The 19868-nt window shown below is 32.1% G+C and overlaps 1 protein-coding gene across 1 annotated transcript in view; it reads left to right on the top strand.

Annotated features, from left to right (window-relative positions):
- The first annotated feature begins 269 nt into the window (after nt 1-269).
- Nucleotides 270-19868, top strand: part of Neto (Neuropilin and tolloid-like) — a 75900-nt gene continuing 56301 nt past the window's right edge. The window contains exon 1 of the mRNA XM_085194737.1: nt 270-286. The gene's annotated coding sequence lies outside the window, so the exon portion shown is untranslated. The remainder of the gene's footprint in view (nt 287-19868) is intronic.

Below are 19868 nucleotides of genomic sequence, written 5' to 3'. Positions count from 1 at the left end.
AATTGAATATTACAATTTTCACTGAAATATTATTATTTTGTATAATACAAAGAAAGAGTTAATTGTAAATAATATTTTTTTCGTTAAATAAACGTTTATTTGCACTCATTAATTCAAAGAATGTTTTACTTATATCATGCAGATTACTATATTTTAAAGTATTCAAAGACTTATAATTTAGAAATTTTAAAGTCATTATTGAAAATATGGAGCCTTAATGTCTAATAACAATAATGAGCTAATATTTTTTTTTTCAGGATAATTAATATACTGCCGCCGTTAACAGGTATGTTAAGCATTAGATTTAAAATTGCTTATTAATAATTATTATAAAAACACAAAAACCCGACCCAACTCTTTCGTTATGATTTATTAGCTTCGAATGTCTAAGGGATTTGAACCCACTGTCACAATCCACACACTATAATACTTATTCAACGATACCCCATTTGACGTACTTTGTAGATTTGATAACATGGTGACGATATCTCTATGCTGAATTTCATTTAGTGTCATATTATTACTGGCAAAACAAATCGATTGACGTGCGAATTATAAAAAATTGCCAAAGCATTTGGTTTCTACAAAGCCACATAGCAGTAGACACATACACACCTAGACAGATAAACGCATTACTCTTTTTTACATCGCGCAGTCGGGTGAAAAGAAAATACCATTTTGACTGTAAATCTAGTGGATCGCCACTTACGGGAAGGATTATATCTGAAGGTGTAGAATTCTACACTTTGCTAGAAATATCTCGGAATAGCAGAACGTGCGGAATAAGGCATTCGTTTGAACCTGGGATCTCTCTTGAACAAGTCTTTTGCGTATTCTGTTATATAAGAATAATGTAAAAAGTATATATATAAAACTCTTTCGTTACTATGTGAATGACAGATAACGCACACACTTAACCACAGACCTTATAAAATTGAAAATTGCCATGTTGGTAGCTTAGGGACTGTAGAGCACTGAGAATTTGTAGGAATTCCTACTGGGACAGGACAAAAACGATTTTTTTCTATTTTGCATCTTAATTCTTTTGCGGGCGACGACTATTTCAAATTCAAATTCAAATTCAAAATATTCTTATATATTATCCCAAACATAGCAGAGAAGGCAGAGGGAGTCTAGAAACTTAGACATTGTGTGTTGAGTGGTGGAACTCTTATAGCGCTTTGTTTCGTTACTAGAGCTAGACAATTAAATAACTAAATATTTCATTACCTCAAGTGAGAATCGAACCCACAAGACACAAATCCAATCGATTATTCAGATACCGAATTTTAGGGAGTAAATGTGAAAGCGACACTTTGATTGAGGTGGCAACCCATTATGAACGGTCAGGGCGGACGTCCGGACCGCTATAAAGATACCCGGCTGGTCAAACATTGTGTGTAACAGCTCGAGCCCGACTACGAGTGTCATATCTAAATGGAACCTTTTTTTTCGGAAAATCTATTGTAAAAGGACGTTGTGGCACAGCAGCAAAGTAGTTCACTGTAAACGCGACGGTTTTGGGTTCAATTACTATTCAGGGGAGTGAAATATTTGATATTTTCATTTCCTCGCTCTGGTAACGCACTATGGCGCATTGGAATGTTAATGCGATAGTTGCGATTATAAGATTTCCCGATTTCATAAGACAAAGATTAGCGTTGTGTTACGTTATTTAACATACAAAGTTTCGAATTTGGGTGGAACATGGGCAACTTAGTATCTGAACTCTACTCTTACCTACTTACTCAACACGCACTGCCTCGTAGAGACAACCCTGTTTGCGTACCAGTAGACAGATTTTAGACTTTATTTATTATTGTTGTTGTTAAAATCAATAAAAACACCTACTAAATTTATATCATTTTTATTAATATTATAAATGCGAAATTCTGTGATTATGAGTTTTTCTTACAATTTCACTGTAAACTTATTAAACGGATATACATACAACTTTACCGTTATTTAAAAAAATATATAATAACTAGACTTAATATAGCAATAAGTTTAAGCAGGCGAAGCCGCGTTCGCGTCGCTAGTAATAAATCTTTCGAATTATTCAATATTTCGAAGCTAACAAGCAAAATATAAAAAATGAAACAAACAAAACAAAAAAACGTAATATCTTTAATCGTTCCACTTTGTAAGTGAAAACCTAAGTTCGCGTATTTGCAAAATAGTATGAGAACAACGAGTTCCGGTTCCACCGTTTTATTAACACACGTACCCTCTGAAGTGGTCGCTTTTACGACTGCGACCTTAAAAGGGCGGTGCCAAGATTAGCAAGGGTCGCCTGGTGAAAAAGTTATAGCCTATTCGTATTGGAGACAAAAAATTGTAGATTTTTTTTGTTTACATTTTGTGTAGAGTTATTGTATAGAGCATGTGGGGATGTAAATATATATTTACTTGCGTGTTACTCAGCAGCAAGGAAATCAAACAAGTAGGAACCGATCCCACAACCGTCACGTTGAAGAAACAATAAAATTAATACACAATTGATTCACAAAAGGTGTTCTTATCGCTAATCAGCGATTTCTTTCAGACAACCTTTAGGAAATTTATGAGACAATAAACAGTGAGTGGTGTCAATTTATACTGAGAATACTGAAACATAATACACATATATGTATCCAAAAGTACAGTATGTATTTTTACCTAGATTAATAATATTATACTAGACAGAGTACCTAGGAATCTAGTGCTACAACACTATTTCCCATTAAGACTTCCACTTTCCACCGAATGCTTTAGACGTTGCGTGTTATGTGGCGGAAATAAACGCCGCGATTTGCCTCGTTACCGAGGATATGAAAATATTAAATATTTCGTTCCATACTCACAACCTTCGGCTCTCCATCATGACAGTCTCTATATATTATAAGTCATTCTATATTTCAAACAAATTTAAACCAATAAAAGCAAGTGCCAAATAGTTACCGCATAATCGAATTACCAACTGCCTAACTTCTTTGAAACAGTTTCTGAACAACTGAGGTCCTAAAACCTCCACAAGTTCCCTAATCTCATACAATTGTAATGAATCGCTTCACGTGTTTAGTGGACTTCCCGAACTTATTTATAGAATGTGACAAATTTTAGATGAAGAATGAATGGAGCTGGAGATGGAGGAATGTTTTTAACATTTTTAAACTATTATTCCAAATTTAGGAAAAATAACTTTTTTCGGAGACTTATAAAAATAGCGGGATTTAAACTAAACTAAAACCATTAGTTGTTATTGGGCTACGTAAAAAAATTATAGGTTTATTACAAGCTATTGCTAACAACATTAACCAGTAGAAAAAAGATGGATTAGAAAAGAATTCTGCCACTTAACACGTAATATTTCGAAAAATCGATGAAAAGTGGTGAACGGAAGTGTGAAGGGGTAACGGAGTGTCTTAACACTATGTTCACTGGTTCCCTCTGCCTGATCCTGCTATGTGCGGTGAAGATAACAAAAAAAAACTAAACGCGGTAATCGAATTCCACTTCCTGAATCTAAAGTATTTATATCATCACAACGATAAAGCCAAAGATTATATTTAAAACCAGTTTGTTCGGACTAATGGAGCAAATGTTGATCAATGTGAAAAGGAAGAATATTTATCTTGATTTATGAAACCGACGATGCTATTTATCTGAGTAAATATTTGTGTTATGGTATTAACAATATTTTCGCGTATTTTTATAGCTTCACGCAGCTTCACGTATCTTGCATCCGCATGTAGAAAGGTAGTAGGTAGCACCTAGTGTTCAAACACTGCGTTCCCCACTTTCCGTCAAGTTTTCGAGACATTGTAAATTAAATGGCATCTGCTCTATGTCTAGTTACCAGAGCGACGAATATAGTGTATAATGAAAAAGAGGAGGAGAATTTTATCACTAGGTTCTTCCTGCCTACGCCTAGCCTAAGTAAAATAAAAAACAATCTTATTAAAAGATAACACAATAATACAATTAACAGATATATTTACGTTGGCCCACTTTCACTTTAAATTCCTCTCGAGATAAGCCCTTTTATATAATTATACTCTCTGGAGAAGTCCCTTATAGGGTACGACACGATGTTGCCATATTGTAAATATTATTAAAATTTTGCTCTGAAAGATTAAATTTAAAATGTCTATGGCATTATTTTAGCAACATGACAGTTTATAATTTAAATAACTCACAATAATATTATTACTTTTTATGCTTATCGTTCGTTTTTTCTTCTATGTTAGGTAAGAGAGAGAGAGAGTAGAGATAGAGATAGAGAGAGATAAGAGAGTAGGGTCATATAATTAGCACATTGTTGTACTTTTTCTGCCCTTAAAAACAATTTAGGTTGAGTTGTAATGAACTATGTAATAAAATCTGAGGATCTGAATTTGAACTACTGATAATAATTGACAATGATAATTCACAATATATACATACTTGGTCCCACAATTTCGTCACAAAAATAAATTTAAATTTGAAATTTTACAAAAAAAAAGTCGCCTAACATAAAAAAGCTTCAACTTCTAGAATGGGAAGGGCACTTTTTATTTTTGTTTGTCCAATTAGAGAGCTTGAAACGAAAACTCAAAACGAGGGTCGCTAAGGCTGTATGCATTTTATGCTGTGCCTATTTTCTATTAAAAAGCTGACGAAATACTGTGAAAACGGTGATAGGTTTGATTTACCTTTTAATTAAAAAACATGATTAACCCTTGATTAATTTGATTCTCTTCATTTAGTCTATATTTAAATTATACACTGAAGAATTTGTTTAATTGAATGCACTAAACTCAGAAACTACTAGGTTGAATTGAATAATTATTTTTGTCTTGGACTGTTCACTAATGGCGAAGGTCTATAGGTATTACATCATGTCAAGCTCTAAGAATGTGTCATGTGTTATACATGCCAGCGACGAAGCATTACGAAAAAGTTGTACGCTTAAATACTACACAAAAAAATTCTATGTCGTTTACACTAATAATATAAATACTCTATAACATATAGCAGGGTAGGTAGAGGGAACCTAGTTTTAACACTCCGTTCCCCACGCATTGGCCAATTTGTAAGACATTGCATGGTGGAAGGTAATTAATGTTATGCTATCTCGCACTTCTGTTCCCCACTTCCGTTGCTCACTTCTGTTCACAACTTTCCGACAAATGGAGGTATTGCGTGCGAGTACTTAACCCCACAGTGATATTAGAGAAAAGCTGAGGGAATATTAAAGGTTTGTGATGTAAAGATATTATAGGATGATGAATTTGTAAGAATTTGTGTACAAATCTTTATAGATAGATCTTTAAAGATCTATATGTTTAGCAGCGGCTAAACATATAGATCTTTAAAGTAGGGTTCAATAAGTAGGGTAGTACTTATGCAATACAGCGGTATTGCATAAGTACTACCCTACTTATTGAATTAAAATTTTATTATAAGACAAGATTTTTTCAACCTAAGGCCTTCGTGGCGCAGCGAAAAAGCTTTTAACTGTAAACGGAATCGAACTCGTTGCGGGTTCGATTCCCACTCGAGGGATTGAATCATTTTTTTTCTCTCGTTTTCGTAACAAGACAAGTTTCTAATAGTATTATGTAAGAATAGAAAGTGACTTTTTTCTCCATTTTTTGCTCATCTTAGAAACATAAATGCTCTTGCTAAGTGTAATATCTGCAAATACCAATTAGATTTGACATCATAGAAGTACTCTTTATATTGCCTTTATTTTTTATTACATGAGTCGAGATTGAGACCGCTTAACGACCGTTACCGAGTCGTTTACCTGTATTTGACATTTTCCATCTATTTTGAACTTCTCTTTTAGTTTTACACAGTGTTCCTCATATATCATACATACGGTAGAAGTGACACTTCATTCTCCACTTTAAGTCCAATATTGGATATATTGGTTAATGGGTGGCGTAACTCAATTCTGCGCTTTTTCTTAGATGTGAAGAATTTTCTAAGTTACATATTCTAAAAAATGAAATTCATTTTCACGCTGTACCTATCCCTCACGCAACAGTATAGGCAGAGGTAACCTAGTGTTAAGACACTCCATTCCTCACTTTCTGCGGAATTCACGAGGTATTGCGTGTTGAATGGCGGAACTCAACGCCGCGCTTTGCCTCGACATCAGAGCGAAGGAATTTAAATATAAATTAAAAAAATATTCCATTTTGAGAAATCGATCTAATTAAATAACATATTGTCACAACATGAAATCGAACTAATGACCATTGTATATACAATATATATAACATCCTATTAACACCAAGCCTTAAAACATATGACCTACTTGTTGAAAATTAATTTCCAAACTGACTAAGACTGTTCCCAGCTACATTGAAACGTCAGCGTCAACTTTGAATGTAGTACAAAGTTAGAAATAACTCCTTATGATATGCATCCCCTATATTGTGTTTACTAGTATACTTTACTAAGTGTTTAATAGATTTAAAAGGTAATCAATTAATTGATAAAAAAATTAGGTTAAAAAAAACTACTGTACTGATTTTAATGACTTTTTTGTCCCAAAACAATAGGATTATCTCGATATGTCTTATAACTGCTTGTAACAAAGATTTTAATATGTTTTAAGTTCATGAATATAATAAATATTTTTTTTCTCCCATATAGGAATAGAATAAAATAGTAGCAGCACTTTTGGCTCTCCATTTTCTATCACATTTCGAGGTATTCCGTATTCAGTGGCGGAACCTAACACCGTATTATACCGTACTAAAACAAATTAGAAGGAAGATTACGAGCACAAAGCGCGTGGTTGAATTCCGTCACTGTTGAGTAGCATTGAATATTTAAGAAAGATCGTTCATTTAGGAGTCCAAGCACGTGTGCTATATTTTGTAAGTGTATATATATTTGTATGTTTATTTATTTGTATACGATTTTCTCGGAAACTTAAAGCTATTTCAAAAATGCCCCGAAAATGGGTAGGTGCGTGAAAAACCTACCTTGCAGTGCGGGAAAAGCGTGAAACTATTTTTCCATTTTATATAAGAATTTATGAGACGTTAGTACAAAGAGAATAAAAAATTAAAGCGATATTTGCTTAGCTATTTTCATTTAAATTTAGATTTCCCCACAAAATATAAATCAAATTGAAAATGGACGATAATCCAGCAAAGTTAAAGACCTCGTTAATTAGGAAAAGAGGCTTTACCGAGAAGGACTATAATGAGCTAATATTTCGATGTTTAATTGAATATAAATCTTAATATGATAAAAAAAAGAATTATAGAATACCAGGATTCAATTGTCCTCTTATTTGCTTCACGCTTTATCCCGTATATAACAGGTTACGCAAATACTTCTTGAAACTAAATTGTTTCTGTCGTCTCCATTTTCCACCAGAATTCGATACAATGCATGTTGAGTGGTGGAAGTCAACGCCACACATCTGGTACGCGCCACCAGTACCAGAGCGAGAGGGTCAAGAGGGTCCTTTCTCCTTGAAGGTCGAAATTCTACACTAATTATATACTTTCTTGCAAAGAATAATTAATATTACCAATATTAATTAATTAATTAATAAAATTATATTTGTTTATTTTAATAATAAGCATTTTTTCACTAAATTTACATTCTAATTATATTATCTAAGCTACTAATTTAGTCTGGATTAAGGTAAATGCCTAAGGTAATTACCATATTTCTCTATGTAAGGGATTAACATTGAGATAGAGATAACAGTTTCGTAAATAAATTGTTATTTTTAATTAAATTACGCTATCGTGTCTTACTGCAAACGCAGTGGTAATTGGTTCGACTCCTACATATTTTTTTAATTTGATAAATTTAAATTATTTTTTATTTATTATATTAGTACTGTACGTAGCTTAAGGATTGTTAAAACGAAGCCTAACTCCGCTCGTTGTTTATTAGGGTGACAAGGTACCCAAAAACTAAAAATATATTTCAGGCGTTCAAAAGAAAAAAAATATTATAACAGGACTTCAACAAATAGCTTATGCTTACATCAGCTTAAAACAGCTTATGCTTTTTACCGCATAGCAGAATAATGGGAGGGAACTTAGTGCTAAATCACTCCGTTCCTCACTTTTGTAAAGAAATCAAACACCTCGAGGCTTTTACAGAACTTATATTTCTTCCAGGGCTAAATAACATTAGGCTTCTACAATTTATATCTCAGGACTTTTACAGAACTTATACTTCTTCCAGGGCTAGATACCATTAGGCTTGTACAATGTATATATTAAATTATAATACAATATTTTATTCTAGAGGACCACTTTCCTCTTCAGCTCCAAATCTAATAATGCGCATCAGAATTTTCAACACATCAAGCGTCGCGCTAGTTCTATGTATAAATTTTCAAATATATCTTTTTATTAAACAAAGAGGTTGATTTACATTTTTCTATAACAAATTATCGTAAATATAAAAACTATTTATATAAAATCATTACATTCGGCCATCCGACTTCGTGCAATCTCCCGATGCACGACTACTCACAAAAACAGTACAAATCAACAATGTATTATTATAAACTCATTACATTCGGTCGATTACAAATAATATATGTATTGATATTGCCGCAGCCTACTTGACATCACTAGTTTCAACAAATATACAACTAATTAAATCATTGCGTCTTGAGCTAGTACAATCATATTATAACAAAATGCGCAATAGATACTAGACTTAACATGTAATTTACAAAAAATAATTACTTTTGAGACCAGAAGACTTTTGGAGTTTTCTCAGAAGTTTAACCTTATGTACATATAACGAAATTGTAACTTATCGCTGCGTGGAAGAAATACGAGAAAATCTATCAATAAATAAAACATGTTTTGTTAAAATGTTGTCTGTCGGTTTTGTCGGTTTATGTGTCCCTGCGTTTGTCTGTACGCATATCCTGAGATTATGAACACTTTAAACATTTTTAGTAATAAAAGTTGAGCAAGTAAAGAAATATGTAGTATAAAGTTTAGTTTCAACTTAAAGTAACATCAATAATCATACACACAAATATAAATATTATGTTCTAATGTCCACTGGCTACATGTTTGTTTATCTCTACGTATATTGCACTCTTTACGTACATACTATTTAAAGTTTATTTCTTGCTGTTACCTATTATTATCTGTCAGTTCCGTTATTTAACTTTAATTTCACTCTTAAATATATAAAATAATAAGGATAGCGTATTTATATTTGAAACTCCGCTAAAATTACAAATATCCTACGAAATACTTTATTGTCCATCATCAAATAAAGTGTAGTAAAAGAAAATGCTTCACATAAGAAAATGCACAGCAGGCGGCCTTATCGCTGTAAGCGATCTCTGCCAGGCTACCTTAAGGTGCACTCGGAAGTGTATGTCAATCGGTAGCCTACCGCTGCTTTATATCCTTATACACATACGTAATATATCCTATTATATTGTATAGAATTATTAATTATAATAAAATATAATTTCTAATGTCAACAAATATATATAAATACGGTCACGTTAATTTGTAAAGAAAAGGATACAAAAACTTAAATATGTCTAGGTCTAGGTCTTGGTATAAGGATACCTAGGAAATATTATTAAGCAATTTTAATTAACACAATAGATGTATGTTGATAAGTATGTAAAAAAAATCCATAACAGTACGTTCAGAAAAGTAAAAGGATCAACGATATTACAGAGCCAAGTAGTGTGCATCTAGCTGGGCTAATATAATGTTTGGATTGAGAACGTTACATTCGATAGGAATACAGCGTCGAGCTATTGGCATCATCAAAAATAAATATATATATATATAATAACAATTTTGCAGTTGAGTTATAACAATTACTTCACATACATACTCATAATAAAATCGTAAGAGGTTCGGTCTTTACTTGAAAAATATTTTTTTAAAAAAAAATGTTATTAACATAATAGAACCCAAAACAATTATTTTTGAATTTTTGTTTATTTGTCAGTTTGTCTGTGCGTTTGTTATCTCAGAATCGACTTAACCGATTTAAATGCGGTTTTCACTATTGGGTTCTGGCAAGCTCCCGAAAACATATAGGGTTTATTTTATTACAATCGGTTCATAAACAAAAAAAATAAAAGTTATGCCAATTTAAAGTATTTAGTTCGACAAATTTGCTAATTGCCGTAACAGTTATTTTATACAAGTGTTTTACTGAACTGACTGAATCTTTAGTTTTCAATTCCTTTATTAATATTTCTATTTCAGGCGGGCGTAGCCCCGGACGGGCCCACTAGTAGTAAATAAATTCTTATGTAATGTAAAGAATAACCTCATGAGAAACACTATAACGATTTTACAAAGTTATTTTTTTATTTTAAAATCATCCAATATGAGAATTCCAATTTTAATTAAGTAGAACAACATGTTCCCTGAACTATTCAAGACCGACCTAAACACAGCAATCCCTAACCATGCCACGGAACGACATGCAAGGAGAGTTGGCTGTGGCTGAAATATTCGAAACGATCATCTGTTGAACTATATTTACATAAAAGTCATTTAAACCATCAAATATTCTTTGCGTTGTAAAATTTACTCGTTAAAGAACCGATTCCGAAAATTCCTCAAATTTTTGCAATTGAAATTTACTGAATTTAGGTAAAAAAATACATATATATATATCAAGGACGAGTAATTTCGACGGCTAAATCAAATTTTAAAAACTATGATTTATATAAATAAAAAATAATTTTCCGTATTATTTCTTAACGTATACACAATGCTACAAAAACTATTTTTTTAGTCCTATGTAACTTCCCTAGTAATTTCCTAAAAAATATTTCTTTTGAGATACTTTAATTTTTATAAATAAATTTAGAAATCTTTATTGCCCATTTACGCTTAATGACTAGAATTGGTTTATGAATAAAAACGTTATGTTAATATGAAGCACGTTTGTAAGACAAAATTGCTGCAAAATAACTTATTGAATCGGCTAAAAATGTAATTTTCAACGTATAAACATTTTTTTCTAAGTCTACGTTGACGATGCGGTCCCAGAACGAAAATACACTAAATTGTGACCACCATGTTGTCATAAGGGGAACAAAATCGCGTTTAAATAACTACGTACGTAGCAGTTATTATTATTTACAGTTACCAGCAAACAAATTGCGATCATTTACGAGCTACCAATTGTTAAAGTTTCGAGTTCGTAAGAGAGTAAACATCTATCTTCGTGACAAATTTGACTAAGACAAGGTAAGCAACAAACGCGGAACGCCATATTTTAATGCAGTAAAATCTCATCTACAACTAGAGCACTAACGCCTGCCTAGTCATCAGATGAATTTTCAAAAGGTAAGTAAACCCCTGGACAGAGGTCCAAGAGAGGTGAAGAGAAACTAACAAGTTTACTAGTCTTAGTTTACATGTTTATTAAATTTATGAGCTTAAGAAATGCAGATATTGACACTCGCTCTATGTGCGTTTCAATTCGCTACCATAAAGAAAATGGCAGAATACATAAATATACATTTTGTACTAAATAATATGTTTTGGAACTGGAGAAAAATATATATAAAGACAATATACTACCTTTTTAAACATAGCGTTTAAATAGTGCGATAAAATAGTGAATACGTGTGAATACAAAACCAACGTAAGAAGATAATAATTGCTATAAATCAAAGCAGACTGGATAACGCTAAAAGACAACAAAGTGAGATGATTCATTAATTGTGACTGTCGTTTCTCTAATTTACACATAATTTGCAACGTCTGTACATATTGTAATTATGCTAGTAATAAAATTGTAACGTGTGTATGCTAATAAACTCTTATGTACATAGAAACAAATTTAATTAATTTATTCCAATCACCCCAACCCGATATAAATCACATATATGAATTCTACTGGAAATAAAAAATGTCGAAACTTGTAGGTGGTACTACACTGGTGGCAGAACCTAATGCTGTGACTTTGTTATCGTGTTTCTATTTATCTTGTTTAATATATTTGTTGCCACAATAATTGATACATAAAAAATATATATCTTTCAATATATAAAATTTTGAACTAGCAGACCAAACTAACACTGTTATGACCTATGATATTTATGACACTGACGGTACCTGATCCTGATCCTGATCCTAATCCTGACCCGATACCCGAGTGGGACTAATTTTCTACTTTTAATGCATGATATCTGAGATAAATCAATAAATCTTCTGGTTTTTTTACATTTCTAATAGGTTTATCGAGTATCCTAATAGAGAAAATAGTTTTTTTCTTTCGTTTTAACCAGATCTAAAAGTAAAGCTAAGGGTAATTTATTACAGAAATATTGATGTATATTTTTTTATTGTCTAGTATTAGCTTTCATTTCTTTGAGAAACTGATCATAATTTCGCTCAAAGCACTTTATTAAACTTTTTGTAGATACGAATTATTTCCTCACAAGACCCATTATAAACAAACGAGCAAAATTTATACACTCATTTACTTATGTAAGCCAATTTTCTATATGTCACACAAACTGCGGAATTACATTTAAATGTGATCTATTAACTTTTATAATACCAGTAACTAAAGTTTAACTTTAATTCTTATCTATTATACAGAAATTTATAAATCTAAACATTGCTTTTGTATACCAGTAAAAAGTTCCTTTGCTTGTCTTTATGTCACCAAAGCGCTTTATCACATCAGATGAACCGCTCATCAGAAGATGTAAATCATTCCTACGGCCGCGAAGATCTCGAAGTTTTGCATTTTCGATAAATTCCCTCTTTTTTTTTTGTTTGTCATTGCCATCATTCCACTGGGTGGTTCCTCTAGGGTGCGTCTCAGCATCCGACTCCATTTCCCTCAAATTAATGCAACAAATGTCATTAAAAACTAATAATCTTAATAAATTAATTGGTGTATTTATCAATTCAAAAGCATTCTCTTTTAAATGTCATTCAAAAAATATTTAAAATGGATCGTCAAAATGTCAATAAATAAATCAGAATCAATCAAAAGAAAAAAAAAATACTAAAATAATCAATATTAATAAACAAACATAATAATTTAAGCATACATTACTTACAAAGACTACTACACACTATGCCTGACTGCCGCAATCATCAGTCACGAGCAGGCGCTTACTTAATGTTTTACTTTACTACTACGCCCGACATACCGAGGCCACCACCAGCCTCGAGCAAGCAGGCTCTTACTCTAAATACATAATATCAATCATCAATCTTCGGCACGCTGACCGATAATTCATCTACGGCACGCTGACCGTTAATTCATCTATGGTATTCTAACCATTCTTCTGTGGCACGCTGACCACTAATTCATCTATGGTATTCTAACCATTCTTCTGTGGCACGCTGACCACTAATTCATCTACGGCATCCTTAGCCGTGTATCAATCTTTATACTATTCTATAAAATATACTTAATCTTCATACTATTTTATAAATTATACTTAATCTTCATAGTATTCTATAAAATATACTTTATCTTCATACTATTCTAATAAAATATACTTCATCATCACACTATTCTATAAAATATACTTCATCATCACACTATTCTACAAAATATACTTCATCATCACACTATTCTATAAAATATACTTTATCTTCATACTATTCTAATAAAATGCATAATAACTCTTAAAGTGACTAAATTTTCAATCAAAAGCTCTCCGATCAATAATATCTACAAAAGCTAGCAGTGGGAAACTTGATTTCCATGTTTTTGTTGTACGTACCTCACTTTGGGGCTGAGTCTGATCCTGCTTCTGAATTGTAAAGAAATCAAACACCTCGAGGCTTTTACAGAACTTATATTTCTTCCAGGGCTAAATAACATTAGGCTTCTACAATTTATATCTCAGGACTTTTACAGAACTTATACTTCTTCCAGGGCTAGATACCATTAGGCTTGTACAATGTATATATTAAATTATAATACAATATTTTATTCTAGAGGACCACTTTCCTCTTCAGCTCCAAATCTAATAATGCGCATCAGAATTATCAACACATCAAGCGTCGCGCTACTTCTATGTATAAATTTTCAAATATATCTTTTTATTAAACAAAGAGGTTGATTTACATTTTTCTATAACAAATTATCGTAAATATAAAAACTATTTATATAAAATCATTACACTTTATGCCCAAATTTCAAGACATTGAATGTCGATTCGATACTCAACGACGCACTTTGTTCATCTACTAGACCGGCAAAAAAGCAAATAATGTATTCCCTTCAATGAAAATCGAACTTACGACCGTCGTTTTTACAGTCACGCACTGTGCCTCTGTGTTACGCCGCGCCGGCCTAAGAGCACAAAACAGTATTTTTACAGAATTTTACGTTAAAAATTCTGTCACTAAAAAAATAAAACAGCCTGTACACCAAAATATAATCAGGATGAAAATATTCAGGAGATAAAATCTTTAATTCAAAGAGCAAACCACGAGACAAGTTAACTCAACCTTTGGTTATGCAAAACAATGTCGACTAAAGTGTTTATTATTAGCTTTGTTGCGTGGAACAAGTTTATTCTGAAATATATGAAAAATATACCATTTAGGGAAGTCATGGCACAGGGGCACAGTGTGTAACTGTAAACACGACAGGTTGTCGGTTTGATTCCCACTCGAGGAAATGAAATATTTGATATTTTCATTTATTAGCTCTGTTGTCGAAGTAAAGCGCGGTGTTGAGTTCCGCTACTTACTTACTTACTTATTTACTTACTAATTTTTGTTTGTCTGTTCGACTATTAATTCAAAAACATTACCTTAAAAAAATTTGGTGCAATACAGTTCATGTAAACGAAATTGCTAGTGGCTACTAGTCATATATCAAATACATGAAAATCCTTGCTTTTTACTGTATCCCGCATATAACAGGGTAGGAAGAGCGAACTTAGTGTTAAGATTGTTGGAGCTTAACGCCGCGTTTTGTATTATAACCAGAGCTAGGAAACAAACATAACTCATTCCGGGTGGGAACCAAACCCATAATTAAATACATATACATATAATTTTATACTCAGCATAAAATTAAAATGCTTATACCTTTCACCAAGCACCAACAGTTATGAAACTTGTCATCCGTTTCTAGAGTAATCTCCATAACATGTCACGTGAGAAGTGCGGATAAACTTTATTTTTCTAATCTTTATTGTAATTTTCAAGGAAAATCTTGTACTCTATACTTATATTTTTGTCTTCATTTGTAATTTTGGTGTTCGTCGTGGCGCAGCGGTACATCAACTAACTGTAAGCGATACGGTAGTGGATTCAATCCAAATTGGGGGAATGAATAATTTTTATTTCCTTACTTCGCTAACAAGACAAAACGCGGCGTTGAGTTACGAGAGCAGAGACAAGTAGGGAACGGCGAATGGAGTGAATTGACCATAAATTCCCTCTACCCTGCGGGATACAATGGGATGCTAAAAAAATATTAAAAACGAATCTTATTTCGCTATGATTCCTGTAAGTAGCTTAGTGGAAGAACCAAACAACATATGTATATATGTATAAACTTCTTGAAACTTTATCGAAGTTTCGAAATTTTCATCCATTTTTGGTGTAAAACGACTTTTCGAGACATTTTCCTTACAAAAGTTCTGGGGAAATAAAATAAAAACTTATAGTTTTTAGTTTATTGGAGACTTTCTACGATAGGTTGTTTATAACATTGTTTGATTTTATTCGCTTTGTAATTTTATCATGCTAGCAGACATGTGTAGAAAATATATTTATATTGGAAATAAGGAACTTTTCGTTTGTAAGAAAAACTGCTAATCATGTCCAAATATTCAACTCCATATGCACCCACAACACGTGCCACGAATCTATACTGAGATATTATAATATATTATTATTTATTTATACACTAAAGTAAGACACAAAAATATTTGGTGCTGTGCCAATCGCCCGGCTTTTCATAGAAATAATTAACGAACTTCCCTGTTGACTCGACATACATTGAAATTGGTTAATTTGGGCTCTACTCTCTCTAGCTTATTAAGTATTGTCCAATTACAATGTTTTGCCATTGCAGCGATCGACTAGTAAAGTATTTAAATACCTATATAATGCAATCGAAATATCCTTTTGTTAACCGATTCCAAAATTTGTAGGCAGAGGGATCCTGGGAACTTGTGTAAAGATACTCTGTTCTCCATTAAGATAATTCCTTTTCCCAATTTCCACCAAATTCTGTGAGAATTGCGTGTTGGGTTGCGGAACTCAACGCCGCGTTTTGCCTTGTTCACACAGCGAAAATTATGCAAAATAGTTCATTCGCCTTAGTGGGAATCAAGCCCACAAAGGACTGTACTAAGGACTGCACAGTGCCCTGACAGTATATTCAAAAGAACAATTTTTTTTCAATATACTTAAAAAAAAGCGCGGCGTTAAGTTTCGTTACACACTATCCAATGCATTTGCATTTACAAAACAAGAAGTTCCTTAACACTAAATTCTCTTTCCAAGGAAAAAGGAAAGATTTGAGAAGATAAAAAGAAATCTCAAGAAAACATCAATACAATGTTTCTTCACATTTTCTGTTACAATAATTTTTATAATAGACTTTTGATCGTAGGCGCGTTCATAATAATGGCTCTCGAGGTATCATTATCATCGCTTGCTTGTTAGGTACTTTAGAAAGAAAAAATAGAATTGTGTCAGAATCAATTTCTTTGTCAGAGATAGTGGGTTCTTTTTCTTATTATTATACCCGTTCTTGAAAAGTTTCTTAATTTGATCAATGTAAAATCTTAGTGAATTAAGGACAAAAGATTATTTTGAAAAAGACAATCTGAGCAGGTCTCAAAGTAACCTAAAAAATACAAAGCTTTCGTACTTTAGACTTAACCGAATTTACCTGTAACCCCAGAATACTATCGAAACGTTCTGTTTTTGAAAATGTAGGTGATTTTTTAAGTAGGAAAATATAAGTGATTTTTTTTAAGCTTCACGCTACATACATAGCAAGGTAGACGCAGAGGGAATCTGGGAATCCGGTGTTAATACATTTCGTTCCGATTGACACCAGCACCTTGCGTGAAATACAAAATATAGAATCTCGTTTTTACCCGTTTCTGTAAGAATCACCGACATACCCATGCTAAGGACACTAAATATTAAATTTCTGTGTAGATTCATCTGTGCATTGTCTGTCAGTCACTGAGTGAGAAGAGTTTTTTTTTAATATTTATATAGATTTTCTACTGCATAGTAAACTGACGCTAATTGACAGCGACGGAAATTTCGCCCAAGTAACTATGAAAACAAATAAAAAACAAAAAATTCTGGTAAAACATAATGTAGGCTGACAGGGCCTTGTTAAGACAATAATTTGTTATAATCATTCTATCTATAGTAGTAAGTAGTGTATTAAATTTCATTTTGTAGTTCTAATAGACAGAACGCGGTGTTAAATTCCACAATATTTGCGCGTAAGTCGACATAACTGCCCTCAACAAAGACAATATTAACTTCTTAATTATAATATATTTTTTTAAATAACAAAACAAACTATAATAAAAGAGCTAAACTTAAATCCATGTGTAGTTATTTAGCGACATTCAGTTCATAACTATTCATTACATCAATAGTTCGGTACAAAAGAGTCCCACGACCCTTTCTTGCCTTTTCCTTATTCATTGAGTAGACCCCTTCTCGCAAATAGTCGGGCCCAGGCACTGTCACAATGGCAGGTGCCTTAAAAATTCAAAAGAATTTCTTGCGTTCCCTTATAGTGTCGGTACTAGTGTTATACTCGATTTTGTCTGGATTTTTTTTCTGTTTTATTTTTTTTCCATATGTAGCAGGGTAGATGAAATCTAGTGTTAAGATACTTTGTTCCCTATTCTGTATAATTTTCGAGATATTATATGTTATGAGTTACGTAATTCAACGCTGCTCCTTGCCTTTTTACTAGAGCGAGGAAATGAAAATTTAAAATATTGTATATTCCCCAGTGGGAATCATGTCCTCATAACGAAAATAATTTTAAATATAGCATAAATTAAATATGAAAAATAAAATTAATAATGTAAATAAGTTTTAACAAGCGTATAAGAATTTCGGCGTAATGTGACAAGAACGTAACTATTAATACTAATCTTACAGTGGACAGAGCGCTTGGACGATGAGCAAGAGTCCGAATTCAAATATTTTATACCTTTTCTAAAAAGTAATATCTCTATTTTTACTTTCACGGTGGTGATGATATAGGGGCTTCTAAAGAGCGCCTAGTTTTAAGACATCCGGTTTTTCACTTTCTGTTTTAAGACATTGTCTATTGAGAATTGGAACTAAATACATACAAGAGCGACAAAATATACCAAGCATCCATTTTTTTATTAATAAGATAATTGATTTTGATTTCAACCTGCTCCTACACTCTACACACTATCACAAAATAAATAAAACATTTTTTTTGATTACGAAAGAAAAATATTTTTTAGAAAAAACGTTTTCTAAAAAGTATAAATAAAACTAATTATAATTAAATTTACAGACAAAAAATACGTAAAACCGGATAAAACTACATGTAAACTATTCCCTTATAATTTATATCAGCATAATGACAGTCATTTGAATTTTTAAAAGCCCTTTCATACTCTATTGTCAAACTACCCCGCTTTGTTTACAAGAGGGTAGAATTGAATACTGTCCGGAAAAGATCGAGGTTCTTTCATGATGGTTTTTTCGTATGCCATTTGAAATTTAAGTAGAAAATTTTAATTTTTTCTGGTATTTTGGTGTTATATTATGTACTGGTTATTTAGTATTTAATTAATATTTTCATTTTCACGACAAAAGCTATATTTTTTTACGACAAAAACTAGCTATATTCTCTTTACATAATATTACCAGGATTGACAAATTCAGCCCAGAGTGGTTCAAAAAGTACGAATTTGGATGAACGCCAGAGCCCTGACCTGGCGGCTATTTTAAACTTTCATTCAGTTGAAGATGAAATATACAAATTAATGTGAAATCACATATTTGCTTTTAAAATATATGACATATTTTTTTCTCTTATTTTGACAATTTTCCACGGCCTATATGTTTTGGTGTCTTCATTATTGAGATAACCGAGAGATATTAATTATATGTTCATATGTTTATAAAAATACATTATTTATATTATGCCAGTTGTCCCATACAACTTCTTTTGCTTAGGAAAGTGGAAAATTCCGTTATTTCCTGTTTCCGTATTTCGAGAATTTTTCTTTTAGAGTTCTTCCTTTTACCTAATTTCACTTGCTAAGTATATAATCTTTGGAATTGGATGGAGAAATGGAGACAGAGTGTTTTAACGCTAGGCTGTGAATCAATACAGGATAAAGCGTGGTTTAAAAATAAGCTTAAAGTTAACAAAAAATATTACAATTTGGATGAGTATATTGCGTACGTTTATACCGATTTGGTCGCTATCAAATGTAAAACTCGGTTTTATTGCAACAATAATGAGAATATGCAGTAAAACTGGAATATATTACTCGATCGTCTGTTAAATTATGATATGTGGAATTGCTTTTATTTCCATTTAATATTGACGAGTTTCAGCTGGGTAAGGAGAGATAGCCGAGTTTTAAGATAAGACCGTATTCGAAAAGGAGAGTTCTTAATTCAACTCTATGTTTTCTGCCCAAATACCATAGAACGGATTTTAATTAGTGGTTAACGCTTATTTTTATGTTGAAGTAAGTTAAACAAGTTTCTATTTTGTTGTTGTTTAAGTACATGGATATAGGTTGAAGTCGTTTTTTCATTTATACTCTTAATGCTCAGAGTGGAACGCTATAAGAATAGTATGCTTTAATTACAAAAAATAAAAACAAACAAGTTTAGCTGCACAAACTAAGAGTTTGTGAGGGTAGATCG

The sequence above is a fragment of the Heliconius melpomene genome, chromosome 12, assembly GCF_056956725.1.
Source record: "Heliconius melpomene rosina isolate 202511_hmr_F chromosome 12, ASM5695672v1, whole genome shotgun sequence".
Taxonomy (NCBI): Eukaryota; Metazoa; Arthropoda; class Insecta; order Lepidoptera; family Nymphalidae; genus Heliconius; species Heliconius melpomene.
The sequence above is the reverse complement of the archived record's forward strand: the minus strand, read 5'-3'. Positions and strand labels throughout refer to the sequence as shown.